Source organism: Ochotona princeps, chromosome 3 (assembly GCF_030435755.1).
Source record: "Ochotona princeps isolate mOchPri1 chromosome 3, mOchPri1.hap1, whole genome shotgun sequence".
NCBI classification, from domain to species: Eukaryota; Metazoa; Chordata; class Mammalia; order Lagomorpha; family Ochotonidae; genus Ochotona; species Ochotona princeps.
The window spans coordinates 104,347,608-104,374,884 of NC_080834.1; positions in this window are offsets into that span (position 1 = coordinate 104,347,608).

A 27,277-nucleotide genomic window follows, 5' to 3' on the forward strand; every position below is an offset into this window, starting at 1 on the left:
GGGACCATAGCAGTGACTCTCAGAGAGTTAGCTGGGGTAGAGGAGGAAGAAACGAGTCCAGCAAAGGAAAAGTAGGTAAACCAGAAGCTCACAGCACACAAAGGCATAATGATACAAGAAAGGAACTGGGGCTGGCAGAGAGCATAGAGATGGATTTTTAGAAAAGGCAGTGTTGGCTTGAGCCTTGGATAATAAATAGTACTCAAGGTGAAAACAATTGAAAGATTTGTACTTTAGCTATTTGCGAAAATCTGATTTTTTGGAAACACCTCATTCCTGTAATTACACTAAATAACTGAGGCATTATTCTGTATAAATCAATTCAAGAGAATGTCCGGTGGCTTAGAGTGTCATAGCAAAACTTAAAGTACTGAATCAGCTTGGAAGATCAATCAGGTTATCTATAGCAAGTGAGTATTTTACATACCAGAATAATGGTGTTATTCAGTATAGGGTGGGATAAAATACTTTCGGTTTTTTAAAAACATATGTCTTGGAAACAAATTATCCTGCTTGGTTTATCAAGAGTTGGATTCCAGTTGAATAATATTTAGACAGCAAAAGAAATGGTTCATGTTTTTGTACTTTACCTGCGAATGAACTATGAGCAATACTAAATAGAAATCCAAACTCTTTTAAATCTCAAGGACATTCTGTGTGAGAGTGTGTGTGTGTGTGTGTGTGTGTGTGTGTGTGTGTGTGTGTGACTGCTGCTTTTGCTTTAGCCAATTGTCAGTTAAGGAAAATTGACTGGCTTGCCCTGTCTTTCTTTTTAATCTGGTTTACATGTACTCAGAAACAAGTAAAATAACACAGAGGAATTTTCCAATAAAACATGACTAATAAATTAGAAAGTGCTATCAGAAAGTGCCTGGTGAACATTCCAAAATATTGTGAACCCTGTTTTCATTAAAGTATTCCCAAAACAAAACCAAGAGAAAGAATTTCATTACAGAAGCATGGAAAAGGAGAACCAATAAGAACAATTATAACCATTTTCCTTAGCATACAGCAACTATGAAGGACACATGTAAATAGTTCCAATATATTCATTTAATATTACTGATAAAAAGTGTGAAGACTAAATGAAAATGGTCTTTATCAGCCAGAGCTGTAAAGCGCTGCAACCGCCTAACAATGACAAGAGCTGCTGATACCTACTAATCAAGAGGTAGTGTAGACTTCTAATTCCAAAAACAAGTGGCTTGTTCTAAAGCATCCAGCTTCATTAATATTCACCGGATCAATTAGTAAACAGGTAATGTATGCTTGCCTAAATCCTTTTCATTGCATGGGGAAGCTAAGCACCTTTCCCCATTTGTATCTGCAGCATACAGAACTGTCTTAATTTTGAAATGTGAGCAATTACTACAAAATGCATTGAGATCGATTTTTGCAATGATTTTTACAGTTCTATCAAAAACAGTGATTTTTATCAATACACCTCTTTGCCTTTCCCTCAGATACCAAGTGGAAAATGAAATGAGGTTCCAAAGCAGAAAGATGTTCAAAGGCAGAGTATGTTAGGATTCCCTTATATTCACCGTACTTCAGAACAACTCTGTGTGAAATAAAATGAGGCTGAAACTGACTGACTTTATGTCTTGCCTAAAATAAGCAACCTGAACTGATCAGATTGGCAATACTTGGATTGCATTAAAAATGTTTGGTTTTATTAAGTGCTCAATAAGTGCCTGTTGAGAAAGTAAATCCAGTGTGGGGGGAAAATATTTAAAATGAACCTTGTAGGAAGAGATGAAACTGATTGGTGTGAACATGCATCACTTATAATTTCTTTTTTGGGGGGCTATGACAATTAGTTCTGTATTGTTTCCTTAATAAATCTGATGTAAAAGCAGATTTTAAGGGAGAAGCCCCGTCCAGACTCCCACCCACCCCAGGTCCCAGATGTGGGGCACGCTCTGAGGGCCTTGCCCAAGTGGTTCCGATAATTCAGTCGGTTAGCGCGCGATACTTATAAGACACTTATAATTTCTTTGAAGTCAAGTGTTTCTATGTCTAAAAACGTCTTAATATTAATAAAATAATACTTTAATGTCTCAAAAATGCAAACACTTAATTCCTTCCAATGATGCTGGCCTAAACTCCAGATGTCATTAACTCACTTGTCAGTCATCCTAGGCTTCCTGTTCTATTTCCTTCCTACCCTCACCTAGTTTCCATTCTTGGAAGCAGAGCAGCCACTCATATTTTCCCATGTCTTCTCCCTCCCTATCCCTTCTGGATAAAATCAAAGCACCTAAGACACTTTGGACTGCAGTCACAGCCAAGTCTTCCAACATCCTTCACCTCCACCACTCAACATCCAGCATGTGGTGTTCCAGCCACATGTTATCTCTGTTCTGTTTGTTCTTCCTGCCTTACTCTCACCTCAGCACCTTTGTACATGCTGCCCCTTCTGTCGGAAAGGCTTGCTCTCTCCTTACTCTTGCCTCTCCCTCCTCTTACCTGGCTCACCCAGATTTGAACTGAGACACTATCTGTTCCATGAGCCTCGCTTAGCTCCCTTCCACTGCCCTGAAGACTAGGTGAATATTGTATCACTCTGTGCTTTTGTTTAGGTGATGAGTCATGATTTGGCTTATGTGGTAATACCTCTTAATAAACTCTTTGAGCCTCAACACCTAACATAATGCCTAGTACATAGCAAGCATTCAATAAAATATTCTGTAAACAAATTAGGAAAACCTTCAAATACTGAGGAATTTTCTTTGATGTAGTTTATATAACAATTTACATCACAAATGATTATATAGTGAAAAGTAAAGTATACCACAGAGGCCTGAATCATCATCTGGGCTCTGTCATTCACTCAGTAATTCCTCTGGACTTTGATTTTATCTGCTGAGTCAGTATTTTTACCCCTTCCTAGCTCACAAGAGGATTCAAAAGCCTTATGTAAGTGAAAGTGCTGTGAAAAATGGAAAACAGGTGCTACGCAAAGTGCTGTTATCACTGTCAGGATACAATGTTTAACTCGTCTTTTCAACTTCATCATTTCCTGTTTAAAAACCCTGAGTTCTCCCACACTCTGAATCTCTATCCCCCTGTTCTCATCCCATTTCCACGTTCATCTGTGTTTGCCCAAGCATGGCTGTACAGATTGGTTACTAACGACAAGCTCATTTTTGTGTTTTAGTTTGGGCTGTTCTGCCTGGCCGTCACACTAGGGACATTGCTCTTGCCCTCGTCTTGGATCATGTGCTCTGGAGGAAACCTTTAGATGTGGAGTGTGGGGATCTCCCTAGACCAATGGGCATTTTGCATTCTCATGGCCAAAGGGCATGGTTGGTGTATCTTCCTAAGCCACCAACAAACCACTACAATCATCTGTGGTGGATATTGAAGTAAAGATGGCCACTTGTTCATGTGCTGAGCCAACCCAGCAACCAACAGCTGCAGGAAGTATCAACAGTCATTTCTGCAGCACTTGGTAAGGTCTCCTCCAGGCAAATCAACAGCAGAGATGGCAAACAGAGACCTAAAAGTATCTGGTCCCTACGGGCATGCTTGAGCTGCTGACTGGTGCCTCACCTCCCTTCAGCACTGCCAGGATTAACCAACAGGCAGGAAGAGGCAGGAGGCAATTTTCTCTCTTGACACGGCATGTGCCATCTCTGAGTCTCTTCTCTGGAAAATGGATTTTTTTTTCTTTTCTTTTTCTTTTTCTCTTTCTTTTTATTCTTTGCTTCCCACCCAACCCTGCCTCCTGCACACATTCCCCATGTTCCCTTCTCTCTCCTGACTTCTTGTTTTTCCCCCTAATTTTTACAATGGCATATTTTCATTTCACTTTGCAATCACAGGCTTAACACTCCATTAGGTAAAGAAAATGGAATTTAAACTTAACTTTTTTCCTCATAGAGATGCTTGAAAAAGAATTACAATTTAAATCCATATTCAACTAGTGCTTACCAAGAAATGAAGCCAGATTTGTAAAAACAGAGTTGAGCTCTTTTACATAAAGGGTTTCATGAATTCGAAGTTTTAAAGTATTGTAAATAAAATTATCATCCCGGTTTTGATCACTCTCCTTCTATTTTAGCTACAGGTCTCCAGTGCCAGTATAATACAAGAAAATACATAAGAAAATGGTTTATTTTCAACAAACTCAGTATATAAGAGGGACCTGCTGATAAAGTCTATGTGATCTAGAAAAAGCAACTTTAAGAAGTATTTTATTAAAAAAAAAAATAAAATAAATCTTTAAAAAAAAACAAGTATTTTATTATTAAAATTCAAGCCTCATTTTTCTATTTAAATCTTTCAGAGATGTTTTTGGCTTTACAGTTTTGGTAAGATCCAGGTTAACTTAGGCTTGTCAGAGCTGCTTTCTTCAAGAGTAAGAAGTTAGATCAGGAAATAAACCACAAAAATTCCTTAATTGTTAGTCATTTAAGTAAGGTCTTACAGTTTAGCTGAAAAAAAAATACATACATACATGCACCAAGGGAAAGAAATGCCTAGCAATCTTCTTCGGAGTAATTTTTTTCCACACAAGAAAAACATCAAAGCCAGTAAAGGGGTCAAATGTTCCTTTCCGGGTAGAATTATCCACGTAAGCTTTGTCCACATTAATACTGGGCTAGCAAGGCTAGCAAGGCTACCATGTCACTTCACTAATATCACTTTGCCAATGTGTTTATTTAATATTATTCCCCAACTCTATTGGAGGTGACTCCAAAAAGAAAAAAAAAGGCAAAACAATTACCCAGGGGCATCTTAAACTATTTATTATCATCATTTATTTAATAATTGTTAATTTAAGATTTGTAGCGAATTTTTGCTTTCCACTTAGAGTCTCAACAGAGGGTAGGCATTTGGTCCTGGAGCTAAGTAGACTCATGGGATGCTGTTTCCCACATGGGAGTGGCTGGTTTGAGTTCCTGCTAATACACATTCTAGGCTTCCCCTGATAGCAACCAAGTACTTGTATCCCCACCATTCATGTGGGAGTCCCAGAGTTCCAGGCTTCTGACTGGTCAGAATCCAGCTGGTGAGATCTTCCAGTAGATGGAAGATTTTTCTCTCTCTCTGCCTTTCTTTTTTCTGTTTTTTTTTAATATAAATTTTATTTTTTATAATAATCACATGGTAGATCATGGTGGGAAGGATTGAGGTTTAGGGAAAATTGGGTGTACCCATTGCTTCCAAATTTGTTATTTCTTTGTATTGTTTCTGGGGGAAAGAGGAGAGACAAAGAGGAAGCCACTCATGACTTTCCACATGTCCCAGTCCCCAGGGATGAGGAACCATCACCTCATATCAACTCAGAGTCTCAATGGGTACATATTACTAGGGTTCTGTCCAAGCGGTTTGGATAGTTCTGAAATGCTGCTAATTTCACTAATCCAAGAATGATGTCACTCTCCCCTCCCAATGTCTATTGGCTCCATTCACCAAGGTTTTTTTTTGCTGTCATTATTTGTTTGGGGTTGTTGTCCAATTAGTTCTGTTCTTCTGCTACAGCACCAAATGAGCTGCCATAGTCTCCTTTTACAACAGGACCTGTGTACACTGCTCTGCCTTTTTCATTAAATAGGGCATGTTCTTACAGGCAAGTCCAATGACATAAGCCAGGTGTCCCAAGCATCACAGGATCCCCCACCCCTGGAGCTCACAAACCCAAAACCCATCTACTAGGCAGGCCCTGGGCCATAGGCCAGGTGACCCAAATCCCACTGGATCCCTCACTTTTGGGGCTCATGAACCCTGCATCCACCTAATAGATGGGCCTAGGACGTGGGCTAGGTGACCTGAGTCCCACCAGATCCCACACCCTTAGGGCTCACTACCCGACACCCACCTAAAAGGCAGGCCCCAGGATCTGGGCATGAGGAACCAAGCCCCACCGGTTCCCCCATCCCTGGGGCTCAGGAACCTGGTCCCTACCATATGGGTGGGCCCTAGGACATGAGCCAAGCTACCGGAGCCCTTTCAGATTCCCCATTCCTGGTACTCATGAACTTGGCCCCCACTGGACATAGGTTGGCATGATCCACCTCACCTCAGTGTCCACAATCTTATTGCACAGTCTGGCCTAGTCTAGTCTGCCCTCTGTTCCAGTTCCTGCTGCAGTCTGTCACAGCCCAGTCTGATTGCTGTCCCTGTCCTAATGAGAACTTGCTGGTGTTGTGGCCTGATATGTCTCCTCCTGCCCCCCTGACTTGGTTCTCAGATCTGCCAGTGGAGGTTATGTTTGTCCCTAGACCTAACCCACATGTATGCCAGCAGGTACTGTAACCTGGTATTATGTGGACTGCTCCTTACCTTGCTTCTTGTACTCACCTGCAGGGATTGCATTCCAATGAAGGAGTTTCCCAAGCTTCTCCATCAAGTCTCCTCCCAGTGGGGGCAGTTTTCGGGCACACCAGTGGATTGTCGGCCCAGGTTGACTTTGTCCACATCCTGCCCTGGCAAGAAGGGTAGCCTTGCTCAACCAGCCACACCCAATCTGGTTCTTGTTGTTGGTTGTTGCAGCCCAGCAATGCCTGGTTCACACCTAGACACAGCTTTTACGTAGTTCAGTGGAGTCAAGACCCAGCCTGGCCTGTTCTACACCCAACCTGGCTCTCACAAGTACCAGTGGGGGCTGGAGTCTAGCCCAATCTTACGCTCCACAGTCCCAGTGCCCACTATGCCAGGGTAGACGTGTAGCCATGTTCAGCCAAGCCTGTTGCCCCCAATCCTACTCTAGTCCTCACCCAGCTGGGGTGTCCCCTTAGTTCCTCAGCAAGGCCTGTCCCCATTTGCTGTTCTTGGGCAAACCAGCAGAAACTGAAGTTCGACAGGGGTGAGCCCACATTTCCCCCACAGATTCTGTTATCAGACTCACTTCTGTCATCCCTGTTCTTCCCTCCAAATCAATTTGGTATCAGTCCCCTACGTATATACACATGTCACGGACTTGTCTATGGAAGTCCCTCAGATGTAATTTCTAACCTGGTTAGAAATGCTTCCAAGCAGGGGGTCCTGGAGGTCCACCATGAGTGCCCCTCCCCCAAGGCAGCTGCATGGCCCAGCTTTCAAACGAAGTAAATTTTGTATTTTTTATGAACAGTTTCATTTTATCATTGAGTAGTTAGCATGAGCCATTGCCCGTACGTGTTCTTGGTATGAAGACAGTTTCTCTGATCTCCATGCCTAGGCAGGATAATTTTTCTACAGAATCTAAAATAAGTGAATCTGACACAATTGATCTTCAGCAATATGACTTAGCAAATCCATAAAATAAAAAATTCATAAAAGTTCATTAAAATAACATGAATAAAGTTACTATCACTTCCTATGGACCATTAGCTATGGTAGAAAGGCAAATATATATAACTCCCCTGCCTCTCACCACCACCATGCAAGTTAAGTGTCATAAAACAAGTTTACTAAGGCCCGATGCAATAGCCTAGTGGCCAAAATCCTTGCCTTGCATGTGCCAGTATCCCATACAGGCACCGGTTCTAATCCTTGCAGCCCCGCTTCCCATCCAGTTCCCTGCTTGTGGCCTGGGAAAGCAGAGGACGGCCCAAAACCTTGGGACCCTGTACCCATGTGGGAGACCTGGAGAGGCTTCGGGCTCCTGGCTTTGGATCATCTCAGCTCTGGTCATTGCGGTTGCTTGCGGAGTGAATCAGTGGATAGAAGATCTTCCTCTCTGTCTCTCCTCCTCTTTGTATACCTAACTTCCCAATAAAAGAAATAAATCTAAAAAAAATTGTTTTGAACAAGTTTACTGAAGACATTGGAGATTAGAGACGTTAAAGAACTGTCCAAAAGTTCAAGATTTGAATGAGAATAACCCTTATAAAAATAACATTTAGCAGGAATAAAATAAAACCCTTTCTGGTAGAGCCATTATGCATAATTTTACTTGTGGACCAGCATTGTGACATAGTGGGTTGAACTGTCAACTGAGACATTAGACACCAGTTTGAATCCTAGATCCCTGCTAATGTGCCTGGGAAAGCAACAGATGATGCCTCAAGTGTTTGAGCCCCTTCCATTCAAATGGACAACCCTGATGTAGTAGAATCTTCCTGGCTTTGATCTGTTCCAGCCCTGTCTGTTGCAGCCATGGGCATTTAGGGAGTGAGCCAGTGGATGGAGGATCACTCTTCCTTTATTTCTTCTTCTGTAATTGCTTTTTAAATAAATAAATGTGTATAATCCTGTATCTTTAGGTGCATCAAAATATTACTATAGTAATTCTAATTCACATTTTAAGTTCTAATTCTAATAAATAATGATCAGTGTAGAATTTGAAATTAGTGTACAGCTTCAAGTATGGCTTTCATGGAATTATTGATGAACCTACTAGGACTTTCTTTAAATCTTCCTGGATGATATCTGCTGATTGAAAACATGATATTTCTGAGGCAAAGGGATAACATCACACCCCTTCCCCCTGCTGCCACAGGGCTCCATAGCCACAAAGGTGATGTTGGAATGGTCCATGAAAACAGCTGTGCAGCTGTCCCCATGAAATGGAGCATTCCAACTTCCACATGGCTAAGACAGCAGTTGGTGATTGAATATAGGGTATGGTTTCTAAGTCTGTGATGCATTAATTCTGCTGGGAATGTAGTCTGAGTTTTTGGTAATGTTAGAGACAGTCAAGAACTTGACTTTCGTCACTCAAGGTCTGCTAGGTTTACTCCACCAACAGCGCAAGGAGGCTCGTAAAGCCCTTGCCTTAAGCTGTTCTCTTCTCCAGCGTGGTACCAACTGCTCTAACAGTTGTGGGAATGCCCTGAGATGTGTTTGAAGAGTTAGGATGTCAATACCTTTTGACTGACGTTCCACTTCCTTCTCTAGATCATAGAGTTGCCCTTCTGGGTGCCCATAGATACTCTCACATAGAGAGGTCATCACAGAGAGTCATCGACAGACAAATGTCCATCAGCTCTGGAGAGTCCTCATCTGAGGTGGAGAAAATCCCTTCAAGTGTCTTCTTCACCTCTGTTCCTATGCTAGGGCATGACTTTGCTGCAGACGCTTCGGTATCCCTGCCAACACAGATAGCTTCCTAACTGAATCCAAACATCTCACAGGCACAATCAGTTCTACTTCAATGCCCTTCCTCTAGGGTGCTGGGAGTTAAAGCTCTGGCATATTAAATGGAATCTCCCTTGTGAAGAAAAACCATCATATAAGCAAATACCTTACAATCTGCTAGGAGACAGGCCCATAGAGATGAGTTCATTTTCTAAACTTGTCAGTCAAGTTAGCAGGAAAGCTGAAAGCTCCAAACCTTCTGCTGTCACATTCATTTTGGCTATTTCAGGACTGTGAAGTGTCAGGAGTATGAGTGATCTCAGCACCCCTGCCCCTCAATGGGGCCTCCAGAGGATGTGGAGAGGGCAAGAAGCAGGGTGCCCCAAGCTTTGGTGGGATCCTCCTCCCGTCTACTTTTATTTCATGTATTTTGAAACTTACTGGTCTGAGGGACTTTCACTGCATAAGAAAAAGAATTAAGACAATTTTATTTTTACTGATAGTCTGTGTGACACACTAATTTTTATAAGTGTGACAGGCCCAGAAATGAGAGGGGACTCTCCTTGTGGTCTATTCACTAGGGCATGCAGAGGTTCCTAGTTTCAACCCGGCAATGTTAACAACTAGCTCTGCTCTTCAGTCGCCTTTCTATGGGTCTCACGCTCTAACTGCCTTCAGCTTCATAGACATCAGCATTTTGAAATAGTATAAATGCCCCAAAAGTTCCTAGAGACAACCTCCTCATGTTTTACAGGCCCCTCCCTCACACTTGCATCATTAAAATTAACCAAAGGCAAACATTTCTTGGGCATAGAGGTTCCTGGTAATATACTTTGACTAAAGAATGTTCACTGAGTCATTAAAACTTACTGGCAAGAAGGACCAGTGTGCCTGCCCTGACTTTTTGTGTGATGGGTGGATTATAGTGATCAGGTTATAAGACAACTTTGTGTGCATCACTGCGGAGGCTTCCATATCTTAAAATTTATTTTGATAAGACAAATTCCTAAAGGAGCACAGTACTGGACAAACTGAGCTAACCATGCCTTTATCTCCAAATTGTCACATCAACCCACACAGACCCATTGCTGAGCCTTTGTTAATGCTGTCACCTTCTGCTCCTTTCTGAGTTTTCAAGGCTTCAGGTTCTTACAGTCTAGCCTTAGAGTTTCACTCCTCGCCAACACCACTACCACCAGTACTGGGGTGGGTGACTTTTGGTTCTCATGCCTCACATCACTTACATGTGTCACTTTCTAATAACAGTAGTTGAAATATCAACTATGAATGTGCATCTAGCACCTCCTATTTGGCAAAGATGGAAGCCCCTCAAAATATTTTATAGATGAGGAAAGAAAGCTCAGTGACAATAAATTTACGTAACACCAGACAGGCAGTGTAGAAGGGGTATTTGAACCCAGAATGCTGTAGGGCTTAGGCCCTTGACTATGTTGTACGTTAGTGCACCTCTTCTATGTGAAGATGTGATCAGTTTCTTGTTGGTCTCTTTTCCCTATGATTTGTTGTGCAACCATGGACAGAATGAAACCTCAACAAAGAAATGTCATTGTCACAGTCACGAGGACCACATTCTGCAAATGTGAAATCACTGGATGCTGGAAACTACTGACTGCACACACAGACATAGTCATACTCAGCATTTGGCACTTTCTGCAGTGTCTGCAGCAGCTTGGTGGTTCTAATAGCTGATGGATTAGTGTTGATCTACACTGATTGCTCACACCTGCAATTCAAACTAACCCCTGTTCCGCTTTGTGCAATCAGCCATGCCCAGGTAAGACCATCAGCTTCCCAAGTGACAGCCAGAGACCCACCTGACAGGTCTAACCAGACACCTGTGAGATCTGCAAAGTAGAAGGAAGGGGGGAGGGAAAGGTGGACTAAAGGAAATTAAGGCACTAAATGTAAATGGTAAAAGAACAAGAGCTTCATCTATTTCTCAGAAAGATTAGAAACTCTGTAAATGAAAAACATCAAAGGTCTCCAACTAATGAGTACTGAGCAATAAGTGGGCACTGGAATTTTACAGGCACTGAGATTCGATGTTTGTGTTTCTCTGTATGGGAAACTTTAATCAAAGGAGTTACATAGACCCCAGATTAGCAGAATTACTCAATAGGCTCATGCTTTGAGTTCCAATACTGCCTGCTACCAGGAAGCTCTAGACGCATTTGCTGACATTGTCCTAATTAGCCTCCGAACAGCTCTCTGTGGAAGTAGAGAGTATGAATGGAAAAGCACATCCCCGGCATGGCTACAAGCATCTGGAGCAGGATGTAACTTATTTGTCAATTATGCTTTCCATTCCAAATTTCCCAGAAGCCTCTTTCAATATGTAGTAACTACAGAAAATGCATAATGTAGACAGATGGATGGATGGATTGATGGATGGATGGGTGGGTGCATGGATGCTTTTGTTTTAATGCCCAGGTGTAGGAACTTCAAACATTTCATGGAAAATGAACGTTATCTCTGAAATTTTTCACAGACTTGTAAAAGGTGGAGTGACAGCAAGATAAGCATATTCCATCATAATCTGTGACTTCCCAGACGGGCAAGAGGTTGAACTGGAAGTAAACCAGCCAGCACAGAAACCAAGCACATGGGATGGCTCTGTCCCATGCAGTGACTTTGTGACCCTTTCACAAACCTTTTAAAGCCCCCACATGGACCCAGAAGTGAAAAAAATCCTAGTTCCTTTTATCACATGCCCCTTGTCCCCTGTGCCTTCTCAAGGGAATCATTATTAAATCTTGGGTAACTAGAAGAGTTCTAGTTATAACCATAAAAAAATTGGATTTAAGTATGTTTCCTTCTTCAGAAAAAGGAAAAATTCCTCCAACTTTTCTAAGTGTCCGATTATAGTAGTACAAGTTCGCTGAATGTGTGCGAGACTTACAACTAATGCTTCTCAATAGACAAAGGAATAAAATGGAAAGGTGAAGTTAAAGTTCTTCATTTTCCAAATACAGAAGATACTGGTCATAAGCTTTGCCATTTTAAGTTACTGTTTTTCATGCTGCTGCTAATTAAAATATTGAAGCAGGAGTGGATACGTGTTGCCATTTGGGACACCCATATCCCTAATGGGAGTCACAGCTCCTCCATGTGTGATCCAGCTTCCTGCTAGTGTACACCCCGGGAGAATCTTCCTTGCCACTTACACAGGTGACCTGGATCTTATCTTCAGACTCGTCTGGCTCTGACTATTGGAGATATTTGGGGAGTAAACCAGAGAATAGAAGACCTTTTCTCTATGTGCACATATGTGGATGCTTGTGTCTGACTTTCAAAGAGATAAATAATAAATCATTGAAGCAGATGGCTTTAAATTTTTCTTTTCTTTTATAGGTACATAAAAGTTGTAGACACGTGATATGCATACACTGTGTAATGTTCAACACGATAAGCATACCCTTGTTCATTATTTTCTTATGGTGAAAGCACTCAAAATCCTCCTTTTTAAAAGAAAAATACATAGTACATGATCACTATGTATTATTAGCTTACTGTACAATGGCATATCAGAACTTCTTCCTCCTAACTATAACTTAATACCACTTCATCCAATATTATTCCCCCAACTGCTACCCACCACTCCCTCCAGAAGTCCTTGTTTCTAGGTTTGGTTTGATGGGGTTTATTGAAGTTCAAAGGCCTATAAGCACAAAGGTTCTGACTTGGTCAATAACAAGTCTGGTGACAGTTTGCCCCAGCTCTCCTGGGATTTACTACTCAACCCAGAACATTCCCTGGGCCTTCATTTAAGGCACAATGATGCAACCAATGACTTGAATCCTCTCATGGCCTATCCCTGTTTCTCTCTTCAGAGCAGTTATGTATTCTGTTTTGTGATATGTTTTTAAATTTTATAAAAAATTATTATTTTGTGATATAGTTCTGTAGGCTTTGGGATTTCCTTTTCCTCCATTCTCCATTCCCCCTCCCCCTACTAATTTCCTGTATATTATTATAATAGTATAGTCCTTCATAAACAGTCATAAGGGGATATTTAGTAACTGTGTAGACAGAATATCATGTACAGATGTGACGTTATAACGCTGTACACAACTCTACTCCGAAATCAGAGATGGATTCTCAATGAAACTGTTAAATATACATTGACAATAGGATATTGGACGCTCTACCATTGTCCATACCTACAGTGTCAGGATATATTTAAATAGCAGAATGATAGATTTATGACTGTGATATTTTTAAAGTGTTATTATTAAATTAGCCAGAGAGTCCACAGAATATATCTCAACTCCAGTGGTTTCAAGTTCCAGTGAGAATGCCAAGGCTTGGCTGTAACTAACACTCCCTGCTGGCCAAGGCTGAGCCCATCTGGATGATGTGTAACAACTTCACCTGCTTTGCAGTGGAGGATATGTCTCAACTTGAAAAAGTGAAATCTAGAGGCTTTAACCATGATAAATCACATCAGACAACCTGGTTGGACAAACCCCCTGACAATCACATCTCCCCTGGTTACCCCTTTCTTCTGATGAACAGATTTCTAAAAAACAGAAAAAGCAATGAGGCAATATGTGACAAGAAAAGCCCATGGGAATCCAGGTAGGTCACCTTCCTGTGTGTTTCTCTTGTGCTTTTTCCTTCCCCTGAATCATTTAAAGCATAGTCAACACAGTGTTACTTACTGATACTTATATTTTGTGTTGAGATTTATTTTATTTGAAAGGCAGAGGGAGAGAGAGGTCTTCCATACATTGGTTCACAACTAAATGTCTCCAACCTCCAGGCCTGGTCCAGGAAAAAGATAAGAGACAGGAATACCCTCTTGGTCTCTCACAAGGGTTGCTGAGGCTCAAAATGCGTGAGCCATAATCCTCTCTCTTCCCAAACAGATTACTAGGAAACTGGATTGAAACTGGAGCAGCTGGGATTGAATCAGAATTCTAATGTGGGATGTCCATGTCATTACATCTGAAGTAATGTGTCAGACATCCTAAGATACACACATACTTGGATTTTTTGGGTACCACTGCATGTGGCTGATTTGACATGCAGTAAGAACTGGATTCTCTCTTCACAGCTGTCTGACAGTTGTAGCTGTCTTTCCTTGCTGGATCATAATTTCAACATTGAGGAGACTGAAAAAACAGCTCAGTAATTAAAACTATGAAAGAAAAAGGATGATCCATTGAAAAGCCAGAACTTAGTGGCAAATTTCAGGATGGGAAATGAAGGGTCCAGCAAAGTTATTTTACCTTTTGAGCTCAGAGTTTCCATTACCATCTCCCTTTCTCCATGGGCCGTGATCTTTGTGATTTATCATTTTACTTTTCCCTGTACTATACATTCGAACAACCCTCCAAACACAATATGTGGTGCTAATGTGACACATATTGTATTCCAAAGTTCGATTCATAATACAAATAGTAAGGTCCATATCCAATTTCTTCACTCCTTTCATCGTTACTCCCTCCCCACTACTGATTTCCTTCTGCTGCCTTCATAGCCAAATGGATCAAGTTTGAGTAACTAAATTTATTTCAGTTCAGGTAGTTGTTTGGCATCAAGTTTAATCCTCTACCAAAGGTGTTTTGATAAGAAGAACTATATGTGAGGTGAAAGATCGTTAAAAACAAATCAACTGAATGCCTAGTGTGCCCTAGAACAATCAACATCATATTTGACTTTCTTTCTGGACTTGGGATCAGTATAGGAGATAATAGTGAAGGCTAGATTTCAATGCAGGATACCATGAATAACCTCCCCCTACACACACACAAAGACACCTGCTTCCTTCTGTATATAGCTGGTACACGGTAATGATGACATTAAAATGTATTTTTTCTTAATTGACAGAAAGAGATCTTTTATATCCTGGTTCACTTCCCAAGCATCCATAACAGCTGGAGTTGTGCCAAGCCAAAGTCAGCAACCCAGGACCCAGACCTCTCTCATGTGAGTGGTCTCTCATGTGAGGAGTAGAGGAGGCTCTAGTACTTGAGCCAACATCTGCTTCCTTTCAGGGTGCACATTAGCAGGAAGGTAGATCCAAAACAGAGCCAGGACTTAACTCCAAGACTCTGACACAAGATGAGGGCATCTCAATGGTTGTCTTAACCGCTGCATCAAAGCTTGACCATGTGTCATTTCTAATTGAGTTTATCAAACAAGCTTTGGCATGACATAAAATGTTCCCAGTGGGCATATGCAGTAGGCATGCTGAATATGGGTGTAGTGTGTACAATGGTGCAAGTAAGTACACAGAAAGAACATGCCTGCCTGGGCTTGGAACGATGGCTCAGTGGCTACATCCTTGCCTTGCACATGCCAGGATCCCACAAGGGTACCAGTTCATGTCATGGCTGCTCTATTTCCTACCCAGCTCCCTACCTGTGGTCCAGTAAAGCAATAGAGGACGGCCCAAAGCCTTGGGGCCCTGCACCATGTGGGAGACACAGAAGCTCCTGGCTCCTGGCTTCAGATCCTTTTGGCTCCAGCTTTGCACTCCCATTGTGGTCACTTGGGGAGTGAAAAGCGGATGGAAGTATTTTTTCTCTATCTCCTTCTCACTGTGCCTTTCCCACAAAAAATTAATATTGTTTTTTTTTTATAGATTTATTGTTATTGGAAAGCCAGATATACAGAGAGGAGGAGAGACAGAGAGGAGAGACAGAGAGACAGAGACAGATGATTCACTCCCCAAGTGAGCCGCAACGGGCCGGTGCGCGCTGATCAGAAGCTGGGAACCAGGAACCTCTTCCGGGTCTCCCACGCGGGTGCGGGGTCCCAAAGCTTTGGGCCGTCCTCTCCTGCTTTCCCAGGCCACAAGCAGGGAGCTGGATGGGAAGTGGAGCTGCTGGGATTAGAACCGGCACCCTTATGGGATCCCGGGGCTTTCAAGGCGAGGACTTTAGCCGCTAGGCCACGCTGCCGGGCCCCAAAATTAATATTGTTTTAAAGAAAAGAAAAGAAAGTGTCTGTCTGCCTGGCTAGGAGGAGGCATGTTCATCACCCTGAAGCCTGAAGATGTACACTTCGCTGAGTGAATGATTGTCTCCCTAAGAACCAAGCATGGCATAGGCTCTCCAACTTGCTGGATTTTTTTTCTTATATAATATTGGATATTTATTTTATAATGTATATTTTATATGTCTGATTTTGGGTCCTGATCATTTTATCTCCAAAATCAGAGAAGGGAAATAAGGAGAGGATAAAGCTACATAAATATTTTGCTACCTTTTTTCTTCATAATTATTTTGCATTTGTTAGGGAAAAGAAATCAACATTTGGTGATACAGAGTAAATGATACTAAATAGTCTCAAGACTTCTTTTTTTAATTTAATTTTACTCTTGGTGTTGTTTACATAGCTGACAAGGGTGCATGCCCATGAGGACCACTGATTATGGTGGGAAGGGTCAGGGTGTGGGGGAAGGTGAGTGGGACAAATGATTCCAATTTTCCTTTTCTTTCCTTTTCTCTTATACTGGGGTGGGTGGGTGGGTTGGAGGGACAAGGGAAGGGGAGGAGGCTCCTCTCCACTGCCAAACCATATCAGTACACAGGGATGGGGGATGTCCACCTGATGTCATCTTAGAAACCCCAATGTGGTGAAAAATGTTCTGAGGGTACATTGCTTGAGTGGTTTTGATAGTTGTGAGATGCTATTGGTTTCATTGCTCCAAGGTTGAGAAAATCCATCCAAGGTCCATTGACTCACAGAGTCTACCCTAGTTCATTCATTAACCCAGATACTTGCTGTCAGTGCTTGGCCAAAAGAGTTGTCCAACCTGTCCTGCCTCTGTCTTTTTATATGGCACTTGATGCCCTCTGCAGGTCTAATTGAGCTGGTTGTCATGTGCCCCCTATATGCACCTGGGCATGCCATCTACTGCATAGGCATTAGCACTTAAGGAGTCCAAGTCCCAATGCATACATTTCAAGGTCAGACCACAAATCCTGATTTTCCCTGTGTCCTGAGATTTGAGTCCAGTGATCTGATTGGGGAGTCCTTCAAGAAACCTGAGATAACCCCAGACTTGACTCTTGCATCTGCCATAGAGGATGCAGGATGCAGTTCAGTCTGTCACCTACACTGGACTATGCACATGCTAATGATGGTAGCTGTCTGGTCAGTTCTGTCATCAACCACATGTCCTATGCAAACTGACAGGTGCTGTGGTCCAGCCCAACCCAGTATGCTACAAACCTGGTCCTTGTACACATTAGCGAGAATTGCAGCCTACTTGAGGTGACTCCCAATAACCTCCACCAGTCTTGCCTCCAGCCCCAGTATGTGTAGCAAAATATTATGTGTCGATGCTGTGTCCCAATCAGGCTCTTGTATACACCTGTGGATGTTGCAGCTTAGCTCAGCCCATCCCACCCCACCCCACCCCACCCTGCCCCACAACCCATTCCATACCTATGCTGACATATGCTGTTGCCTTGTCCAGCCTGGTCCACCCCCAGCCCTGGCTCTCATGCATATAAGTGGGAGTTGCATCCCAGCAGAGGAATTCCCACAGTTTTCCTACAAGGCCTACTCCTAGTCCCAGATCGTCCATTTCCCAGGGGTTACTGTGATCCAGTTTGACATGACTTGCACCCTGTAACAATATTTGTCAATGGATTCTGTGGCAAAGCCAGTTGGTATTTATCCTGACTTTTGAATGTGCAAGTGAATGCAGTTGTCTGGTCTAGCATGGCCCTCCCTCAAAACCTGACTGTCATGCACACCAATGGTTGTTGCAATCCTGCCCGTTCTGGTCTGCCCTTAGTCCTAGCTCTCATGCTCACCAATGGGAGTAGTGGTCCATCCAAGGAGCTCCTTCAGTCCCCACCACCACCAGGTTTTCTCTTGGCCTGGGGTCTTACATGTGCAGATAGGTGCCACAGCCTAATCTAGCATGACCCATTTCACCTTGATATTTGCCAGCAGGTGCTACAGCCTGTCTCTGCCCAGCCTGCCCCCAGTTCCACCCAGTACATGCTGGGGATGCTGCAGCCTAGCCCAGTCCTGCATGGTCTACCCCCTAGACCTGGCTCTTATGTAGCTCAGCAGATGTCATGACCCAGTCCAGCCCAGCCCATTCTATACCCACTCTGACTCTCATGAGCACCAGCAGGTGCTGGAGCTTAGCCCAGTCTGGCACAGCCCAGATCCAGTTCACACATATGCTAAGGGTTGTTGCGGCCATGGTTAGCCTGGTTCACTCCCATTCTCAGCTCTCTCACTCACACTGGTGAGAACCTCACTCCAGCAAAAGAGTCCCCTTAGTAATCCTACCAGGTCCATTCCCAGTCACAGATTTTGCACATGTAGGTGGTTGCACCAGTTCAGCCTGGCAGGCCTAATTCCCATCTTGGCCTTTACCATTGGATTCTGCTGCCTGACCTGACCTGCACACCATCCTGGGTCCTGCCATGTCAATGTGCTATATTTTGGCCTAGTTCTGCCTATTCCACTCCAAGAGCTAACCCACACACCTGCAGACAAGTGGAACAGCCTAGCCCAGCCTGGTCCACACACAGTGCTGACTCTTGTGTTCACCAGTAAGAACTACAGCCCACTAGGTAATTTTCCTAAAGTCCCCCTCCAGGCCCACTCCCAGACTCAGATCTCACATATGCAGGTGCTAGCCCTTATAAGCATGGTCTACCACCCAGTCTCAGCCTTTGTGTGTACTCATGGATGTTGTAGCCTGGCTGTCCCATATCTAATTCTGTGTGTGCTTGCAGGTACTGCAGCCTGGACTAACTTAGCCTGTTCCCAACCCCAGTTTTCATAAGTGTTGGTGAGCTCCGTGCTTAGTTCAATCTGTCACCATCCCCAGCCCTCAAGCAAATCCATGATACTGTAGTCCCACAGGGATGAGCCCATATCATTCACAGAACATGCCGCCACACTCAGTTCTACCATGTGCTGGTTAGTGTCATGGCCTAACTTAACATGGCCCATCTCCTGCCCTGACACTCATTGGTGGATACACTAGTGTACCCCTGCCAGGCAGGAAACCCTGGGCCTAGATTTTGTTTGTGTTGGTGGGCAGTAGTCAATGCCAACTAGCCCAGCTGAAGTCTTCCATGTGGGTAAGTGCATTGTTCTGACCCAGAAAGACCCTCCAGTTTTGCTCCTTCAAACCACTGGGTCTCAGTCCACTAATTTACCTTCAGATGTAGTAGCCTCAATGGGTAAAGTCTTCAAGAAGTCATTTCTTACCTGTAACATACTCCCTCAGTGGTCCCTTCTATCGCACATCCCAATTTTCCTTCCCTGAGCAATCCACAGCCTCCATGTCTATGAGCACACAGGTTCCCACTCCTGATTTTCCAGCAACACATCTGTTTAATGCATTTTCTCAAGTAGACATGAGGGGATGAGAATGTGTATAGATCTCTTGCCATATACCAAAAGTTACTGCAAATATCTCCTCTGTTAATTTGTTAAGGGCTGAAGTCAGAGGACTTCTGTTCATATGGTTTCATGTTACCAGTATCAAGTATGTGTAAGACTTACAGATAATAACAAAAAGATAAGGCTCTTTCTGATGTGTTTCAGTAAAATAAAATTCAGTCTTTGAAGCTACCATCCTAGCTGCAAGAAATGCCATAATTAACTGCCATTTGGTCACTAACAAGTAAGTTAAAACCTTCCTCTGATCCATTTCCAAAGCCTTCATGTTGGAGGCAGTGATTGTCTGCCTCAAAGAAGTACTATAGACACCTTATTCCCAGCATCCATATATGTCCCCCACGAATGTACGCAAAGAAAGTCATCCTCTATATCCTCCTCTCCCACTCAGTACATACAGCCTTTTTTCTTTTGCTGCCAAAGAATTCCTGAATAGAAACATCTATTCCGTGACCTTAGAAAATTCAGATATGCTGTTATGTCCTGTTCTCACAGTGATTGTCCTCAGATTTGGGGTGTCCTATTTCTTGTTTGGTTGTCTCAGACTGTCAACCGTCCTTCAAAGCTGATTAATCTTTGGGTACCTGGAGTGAAGGCCATGAGGCCATGAAATATTCAAGTACCAAGAAAACTTCAATAAGTGGTTTAATGTGTTTGGAGTAGCCAAAATTAGAACACCTTCCATTCTCCTTTGATTTGACAGCCTACTTCTCTGCTACAACTTACAGTTCTTCTGCCTCTAACAGCTTTGAGTTAATTTCTCCTCTGAGAGAAGTCAAAAGTGAAGGAGTTAAGATAAAGCTGTGGATTAGCAGGGACTCAGGGAGATTAAAAGGCAAGGAGAGTGGGCCATCACTGGTAACCAAGGTGTGGCTAAGTGACAGCAGCTGAGCACTGGCAGCTGAAGCACTGAAGATGTGTATAGCCCAGTCCCTTAAGGGCCACAGAGGAAGAGAGGCTCTGTGTGGACCAATAGGATGGAGGATAAAAGCTCAACCATAGGCTGTGATGGTCAGTCACCTCCCCCAACCCAGAAACAACTGATGCACTGCAACTTCTTAAGTACTCTGAAAAATATACACCACATGTATCTTCTTCTTCATATATACAACAAAATGTTTTCACTATACCATTAAAAATAACCATTTTTGACAGTCTGCTTTCATTAAACTAGACACACAAGTTTTGTCTTATGTATCATTTATATGTGCTTTTACACTGTGCTGTAACCATCATATTTAAGCATTGAATCCACAATGAGGTTACTATCCACATTTACATTGGATATTTGGTCATGATGACTGCATTGGTCATGATGCTCATGAAGCTTGAGCTCCAGGCCCTTGCACCTGCATGGGCCCTCAGACTGTGGGTGACCCTGGCAATAGGTTCAAATGTGATGTGCTGTGGGAAATCTGGAAAAAATGAAGACATTTTCATTCCAGTCAGTTCATACTCTGGTCTCTACCCATTCTGATCTCCCTTCTGTCACACTTCCTGTGTCAGCTCATCTTGAAGAAGTATTTTTGAGATCCAATTAAGAGGAAGTTATTCTGGGATGCACTTAGCTTCAGTTTAAGGGGATATATTTACTTTGCTAGCCATCTCAGTTCATAGAGCATGCCTATCATTACTGTGTTTACACATGAACCAAAGTATCAGGCCAGATGTTATACCATGGTAAGAATGTGTCCCACAGAACATGCACCAGCAGTCGACATGCGATGAAGTAGCACAATGTGAAATGCATGCAGTCAGGAGGTAGTCTGTGAAACAGTTCTCTGGATATGAAGCTAGGATGTCACCACATGACAGTAATGACGATATTTGATGAGGAAGAAGAAGCAATGAAGAGACCAAGAAAATCCCCCCAATCAGGCATTCAGTGGCATTTTCCTATTTGTTCCTTTGAGTTGGTGCAATTGTAGTCTATCTTCTCTGCAATTTACTTAGCATCAGCTTTATCACCTCCGTGATGATAATTATCTTGTTTTGTAACTTTTGGTGAGTGAATAATGTGATGGACTGCTGGTAGTCTTACAGGTATGGAATCATATGGATGAAGATGTAAAGAACCCTTTAGTACTTGCATCCCCTGAAGAAAACTGTTTCAGAGGCTGAATCAAGCCTTTCTGATTAAGACTTGCTGCTGTTCAGGTCTTTGGTAGTCTCTTCACACAGGTCAAGTGGGTGGCAGTGACTATGGGCATGGTGCCATAGGGTATCAACCCATAAGGTTGTATCAGGTGTAAAGCAGACAGCAGAAAGAATTTAACCAGTGTGGAAACCTCATATCTTTTGATTAGACCACCTGAGAGAAAACTTATGTGTTTATCACATTGGTGAATAACTGAAGAGATTTTTGACTCTGAAACTTTTAGCACTCATTCTGTTTTGCAAAGAGAAGTGTTGGGTTTTTTTTTCCACTTAAAAACAAGATAGTTCTCAAATTCAGATTTCATTTTCTCTCTGGCACTTGGGGCTAGGAAGCATGGTCTCACTAGAAACACTGTCAACACTTGTTTTATGGTCTACATACATGTGTCCATAGTCATAATACCAGCATGACCCAAATGAACTAAAGTGTTTTCATTTGCATTTTCATCTGTACAACATGGGTGGATGTTTTCAGTCTTTCTTGAAGCTCTAATATGCTTAGATAGTACTTCTACAGCTTATTTTTGGAGGTTAGTTCCATGATAAGAGTTGGCACTTCGAGTTGTATATAAGTTAGCTATAATTGTTAATTTTTATTGTGTACTTCATGGTGAATCTTATAAATACACAAGCAAAAAAATAATCAAAGTTGGCTCAGTAGTGTCAATTAGTTAACAAGTCATCTTATCAGGCCTGATTAGTCTGAATGGAATCTTCATGGTTTATGTTTAAGGGATACTCAGATATTGTTGCTGCTCTATTTATTTTGAGGGATCATCAGAATTTTAATTTCTTGGAAACTTTTCAGTGGTCTTATGGCTAACAAAATATTTTACCAACAAGACATTATTATTCTTATGTCATAGAATACTCATTTAAATATTTGTCTCAATAAGTGCCTAAAAGGCATTTTATAAATCTGTCTCTTGCTACAGTGGGAATATTATAAATCATGTACTTTTATTAATGATATTTCTTAAAACAAAATAGAAACAATATCAGTCTACAAACTATTGTAGGCAGCTATAAGTTCTGTTGTAGGTAAACTTTATTGGAGTCTTTTAAGCAACAAATTATATTGTGAATGTATCTGTACAGTGTTAAACATTTTTAAAGATGTCGTAATTGGAGTGGTGACTTTGAAAATGTACAACTTTTATAAAGTGTCCTTTTTACAAAGCCAAAAAAGTACAACCACAGGATTTTTTTTCAGTCTCATTAAAACATAGAAATATCTTCTCCCCTTCTGTGGGTTGCCTTTTTACTTTGTTGATTGTTTCTCTAGCTGTACAGAAGCTTCTTAGTTTGATGAGGTCCCAATTGTTTATTTTGGTCTTGATTTCTACTGCATTTGGAGTCTTTTTTAGGAAGTGAGGGCCTACCCCTAAGTGTTCCAGTGTGTTTCCAACATTTTCTTCGCACACCACATAGGTGATAGTGGGCTAATCTCCAGAATATACAAAGAGCTACAAAACAACCAAAACACCAAAACAAACAAGCCACTCAAGAAATGGGCACGGGAAATGGGCAAACACTTCACAAAGGAACAAACCCAAATGGCAAATAAACATATGAAAAAATGCTCAAGTTGCCTGGCAATAAGGGAAATCCAAATTAAAACATCAATGAGGTACCACCTAACGCCAGTAAGACTGGCCCACATGAATAAAAGCATCAACAACACTTGTTGGCGAGGATGCGGGGAAAAGGGATCCCTACTCCACTGCTGGTGGGGCTGCAGGCTGGTACAGCCTCTATGGAAATCAGTATGGAGAATATTCAAACAACTCAAAATCAACATACCGTATGATCCAGCAATAGCACTCCTAGGAATATATCCAGAACACTTGTTTTATGAGAAACCAACATGCACTCCTATGCTCATAGCAGCACAATCAGTAATTGCAAAAACATGGAAGCAACCAAAATGCCCATCAACAGAGGATTGGATAAGAAAGCTATGGTTCATCTACTCCATGGAATACTACTCAGCTATTAAAAAAAACAAAATGCAGTTCTTTGTGGCCAAATGGGCCAAACTGGAAACCATAATGCTAAGGGAAATGAGCCAATCCCAAAAGGTTAAATACCACATGTTTGCCTTAATTTAAGATGATATGATGTTATGTATAACATGTTATGTTTTGAATGTTATATGTTGTGTATAAACTAAAATTGAAGTATAGGTGAGGTGGTCACAGAAGGTGGCTGGGAACTCGCATTTACTTTTAACACATTGGTTACTCATTACTATGTCAATTAATTCCATAATGATGTAAATTTTTGCTGATGGTATGTTGGAGCTTTCAATTGACTGGGATGATACTCTGCTGGCTCTGTCTTCAGACCAGAGAGGGTATACCTAAGAAGCCGTTGAACTTGACTGGACAATAAGATGCTGGACTCTATGTTTGGTATACGCTTGCAATGGGGGAATCTCAACTGAACTTGAGCTGTGGTTATGCAACAAGGTGGAGTAATCCACCATGGTGGGAGGGTATGGGGAGGGGGGAAGGAACCCAAGTATCTATGTAACTGTGTCACATAATACAATGTAATTAATGAAGTTAAATAATAAATAATTGAAAAAAACATAGAAATACAGAAACATAGAAATACACTTGACAAAGAACTGTGGGGAATTTTGGGTTTTAAAAATAAATATGTTTAGGCTTAAATTTGTCCCTTAATATATGCAAGCCTCACTTTACTTCTCAAAGAAAATGCAATGAAAATTAAAAGTGCGTTGAGCAATTTGTGTGCCAAGCATTGGGCTTTACAGCTCTGGGAGGTGGATAATAATGTTATTCCAGTGTTACAAATGAAGTGAGCTTACTAGGTGGTGGAGCTCAAATGTGGACCATAGGAGTTTGACTCTGAAAACCTCCATGGTTACTAGGTCCTTCCATAGAATATTAACTACACATAGAATGGGGCTAAGGGTGAGGCAGACATAGCCCTAATCCAAGTAGTTATGGAACTGTTACACAATACACCATGGATCTCACTCACTCATGGTAACCAGCTCGACTCGGGAGCTTGCACAACTTTCTCCCCTTTCCTCCATGTGACTACTCTCTTTTGAGTACAGTTTTAAATCATCAAAGTGCTTTACTTTGGGGGTGGGCATTTGGTCTAGCAGTTACAATGCCCACATAACCATATCAGATTGTCTGGGTCCCATTACCAGGGCCAGCTCTCAATTCCAACTTCCTACTAATGGACTTCCTGGGAGGCAGCAGTGATGGCTCAAGTAATTAATCGGGTTTCTGCCACCCATCTGGAAAACTTGGATTGATAATTATTTTTTAAATTATTAAATTTTACTTTCTATTAGTTCATATTGTCTTATGAATTAGACAAATTATAAACAAAATAACGCTAACCTTGAGGTAATTTATATGGTCACAATTGCAACCATTCTTGAAATGTTGTCTATGTGAATATACCATTAATAATGTGAAGTTTTCTAGAACTGTCATGATCTTTATGTGATTGGCATTTCCTGAATCATAGCATTTTGTCTATTTGAGCCATGTTGTTTCAATTGCAGTAGTTTTTTTTTTATCAATCTTGTAACTTCCGGAGATGAATTACACACCATTCAGGATGTGCTGTTCAGTAATTCAATGAACTATACATTTACCATGTGACATTGTCCCATAAAACTGTAGGTAGTTATATTCCAGCTTTTAAGCCTATAAATAATTCATTTTTTTTCGAACAATTTTGAGTTCTCTACAGTTACTGTTTTTAATGATTGCATAATGTTCTATTTGGGAATACCTATCATACTATACCATTTATTCATCAATTCTTAGGCATTTAAATAATACTTCGGCACTGAAAATAATACTATATTGAGCGCCTTTTTATATAAAACTTCTTTTTTTTTGGATTATTTGCTTACATCAGATTCCTGCAATAGGCTAAGGAGATAGAAAATTTTTGACTGAATTCAAACAATTATAAAAATTCAAATTTTTAGCTATAACCTTCCATAAAACTGCCAAACATTTGAGTATTTTGACTTTGAAAATGTTAGCTGGTATTTTCAAAAGAGGTCTTTTTAAATTTGCATGTCTACAATCAATAGTGAAGTTAAACTTTTTTAGTACTTTAAAAAAATATAGGCAGCCATCTACCACAGAGATTGTAAAGAGCACCAACACAAACATTACTCAAGTTCTAAGCACAGAATTGTGCACCCAAGGTGGGTCTTCTTACGTTGATTAAGGTGGGGACCACAGTGTGTCAAACATGTTGGAAAGACTGGCAAACCGTGGCTTTGTGTCCCTGTTAGGAGTTATATACTACTGTAGTTTTAGTGATTTATGGCTTTCTAGAATTTACTGCATATGGGTTAAGTTGTCACCTTTTCATGCATCTTTGCTTATAGTTTTTGCCTGTGTTCCTGATGAACTGTGGTCTTTTTGCTTTTTGTCTGTTTGACTCCATATTTAGTGAAGCCTTAAACCTTTGACTAATGTAAATTGAAAATGTGATCTCAAAAACTTTAAAAGAAAATAATTGCTTACATAAATATTCGCACCTAGCAGTCTTTCAATGCAGAAACAGTGCATCCTAGAGGAGCGCAGAGGCCTGGGGACAAAGAGCAGGAATCATAGTAGTCAGTGTGACTTAGTTCATCTGAAAGGGCAGGAGTGTCCAGGATGGGCAAATCCACACAAAGGGAATTTGTGACTGTCAGGCCTTGAGGGCAGCGGGGTTGGGTGGGGGGTATGGGGTAATTGGCAGTCACTGTTAATGGTTTATTTTCTTCAGAGTAATGAAAATATGCTGAAATTACATGGTGGTGATGGTGGCACAACTTTGCAAATAGACTAAAAACCACAAAATTATACATTTTAGAAGGGTGGCTTTTATTGTGTGTGGATTGTAATCTCAATTTAAAAAATAGGAAATGCATTTTTTGCCACAGCCCGTAATTTAGAATCCATACTAATTAAGCAACTTCAGAGACAGGATTAAGAAATTCATGCAAAGGCTGTGGTATCCCATGCTTGTATGTGATTGAGCTCAAAACTGAGAAATGAGGGGACTATTTGCAAAGATGTTGGTGTCAGTTGTCCCACCATTAGGGAAAGAATGTGAACACCTCAGAGCTATTTTTCTCTATTTTTAAAATTAGCTGTTAACTTTTCTTGAACTTAAGAATATAAAGGTTACTATTTCCAGTCATCGGTGACTGTTAAAGGCTTAGTGGTATCTTAGTAGCTGTTAAGTGCATACTTACTAACCAGAGAACAGCAGATCATGCTGCCCCAATTCCACTCCCAGGATGACTGACAATTCCTTGGGTAAAGACAATAACGATGGCTTTAGGATCTCTTAATTATCCAATCAAAAACTGAAGAAAATAACCTGAAGCCTGGAACATGATCAGTTTAACTGTGTTTATTTACATTTTATAGCTACTTTTGATTGTTATTTCTGATGTTGCCCTTTGAGATCTCTTAGGTCACCTTCCTCCTATTCTTCAAATACTTCTGAACTAGTAATTATTGCAGAGCTGAGTTATTTTCAGCATAAAATGGGCAGATGGTGGGTGTCAGGTACTCAAAACAACTACACACTACTCTAATCTTATGTTTAATTTGTATTCACCTTTGTCAAATACAATTTAGCTAGAAACCCAAGACTTTAACATCTATTTCAAATTGCTAATCCATTCTGTGAG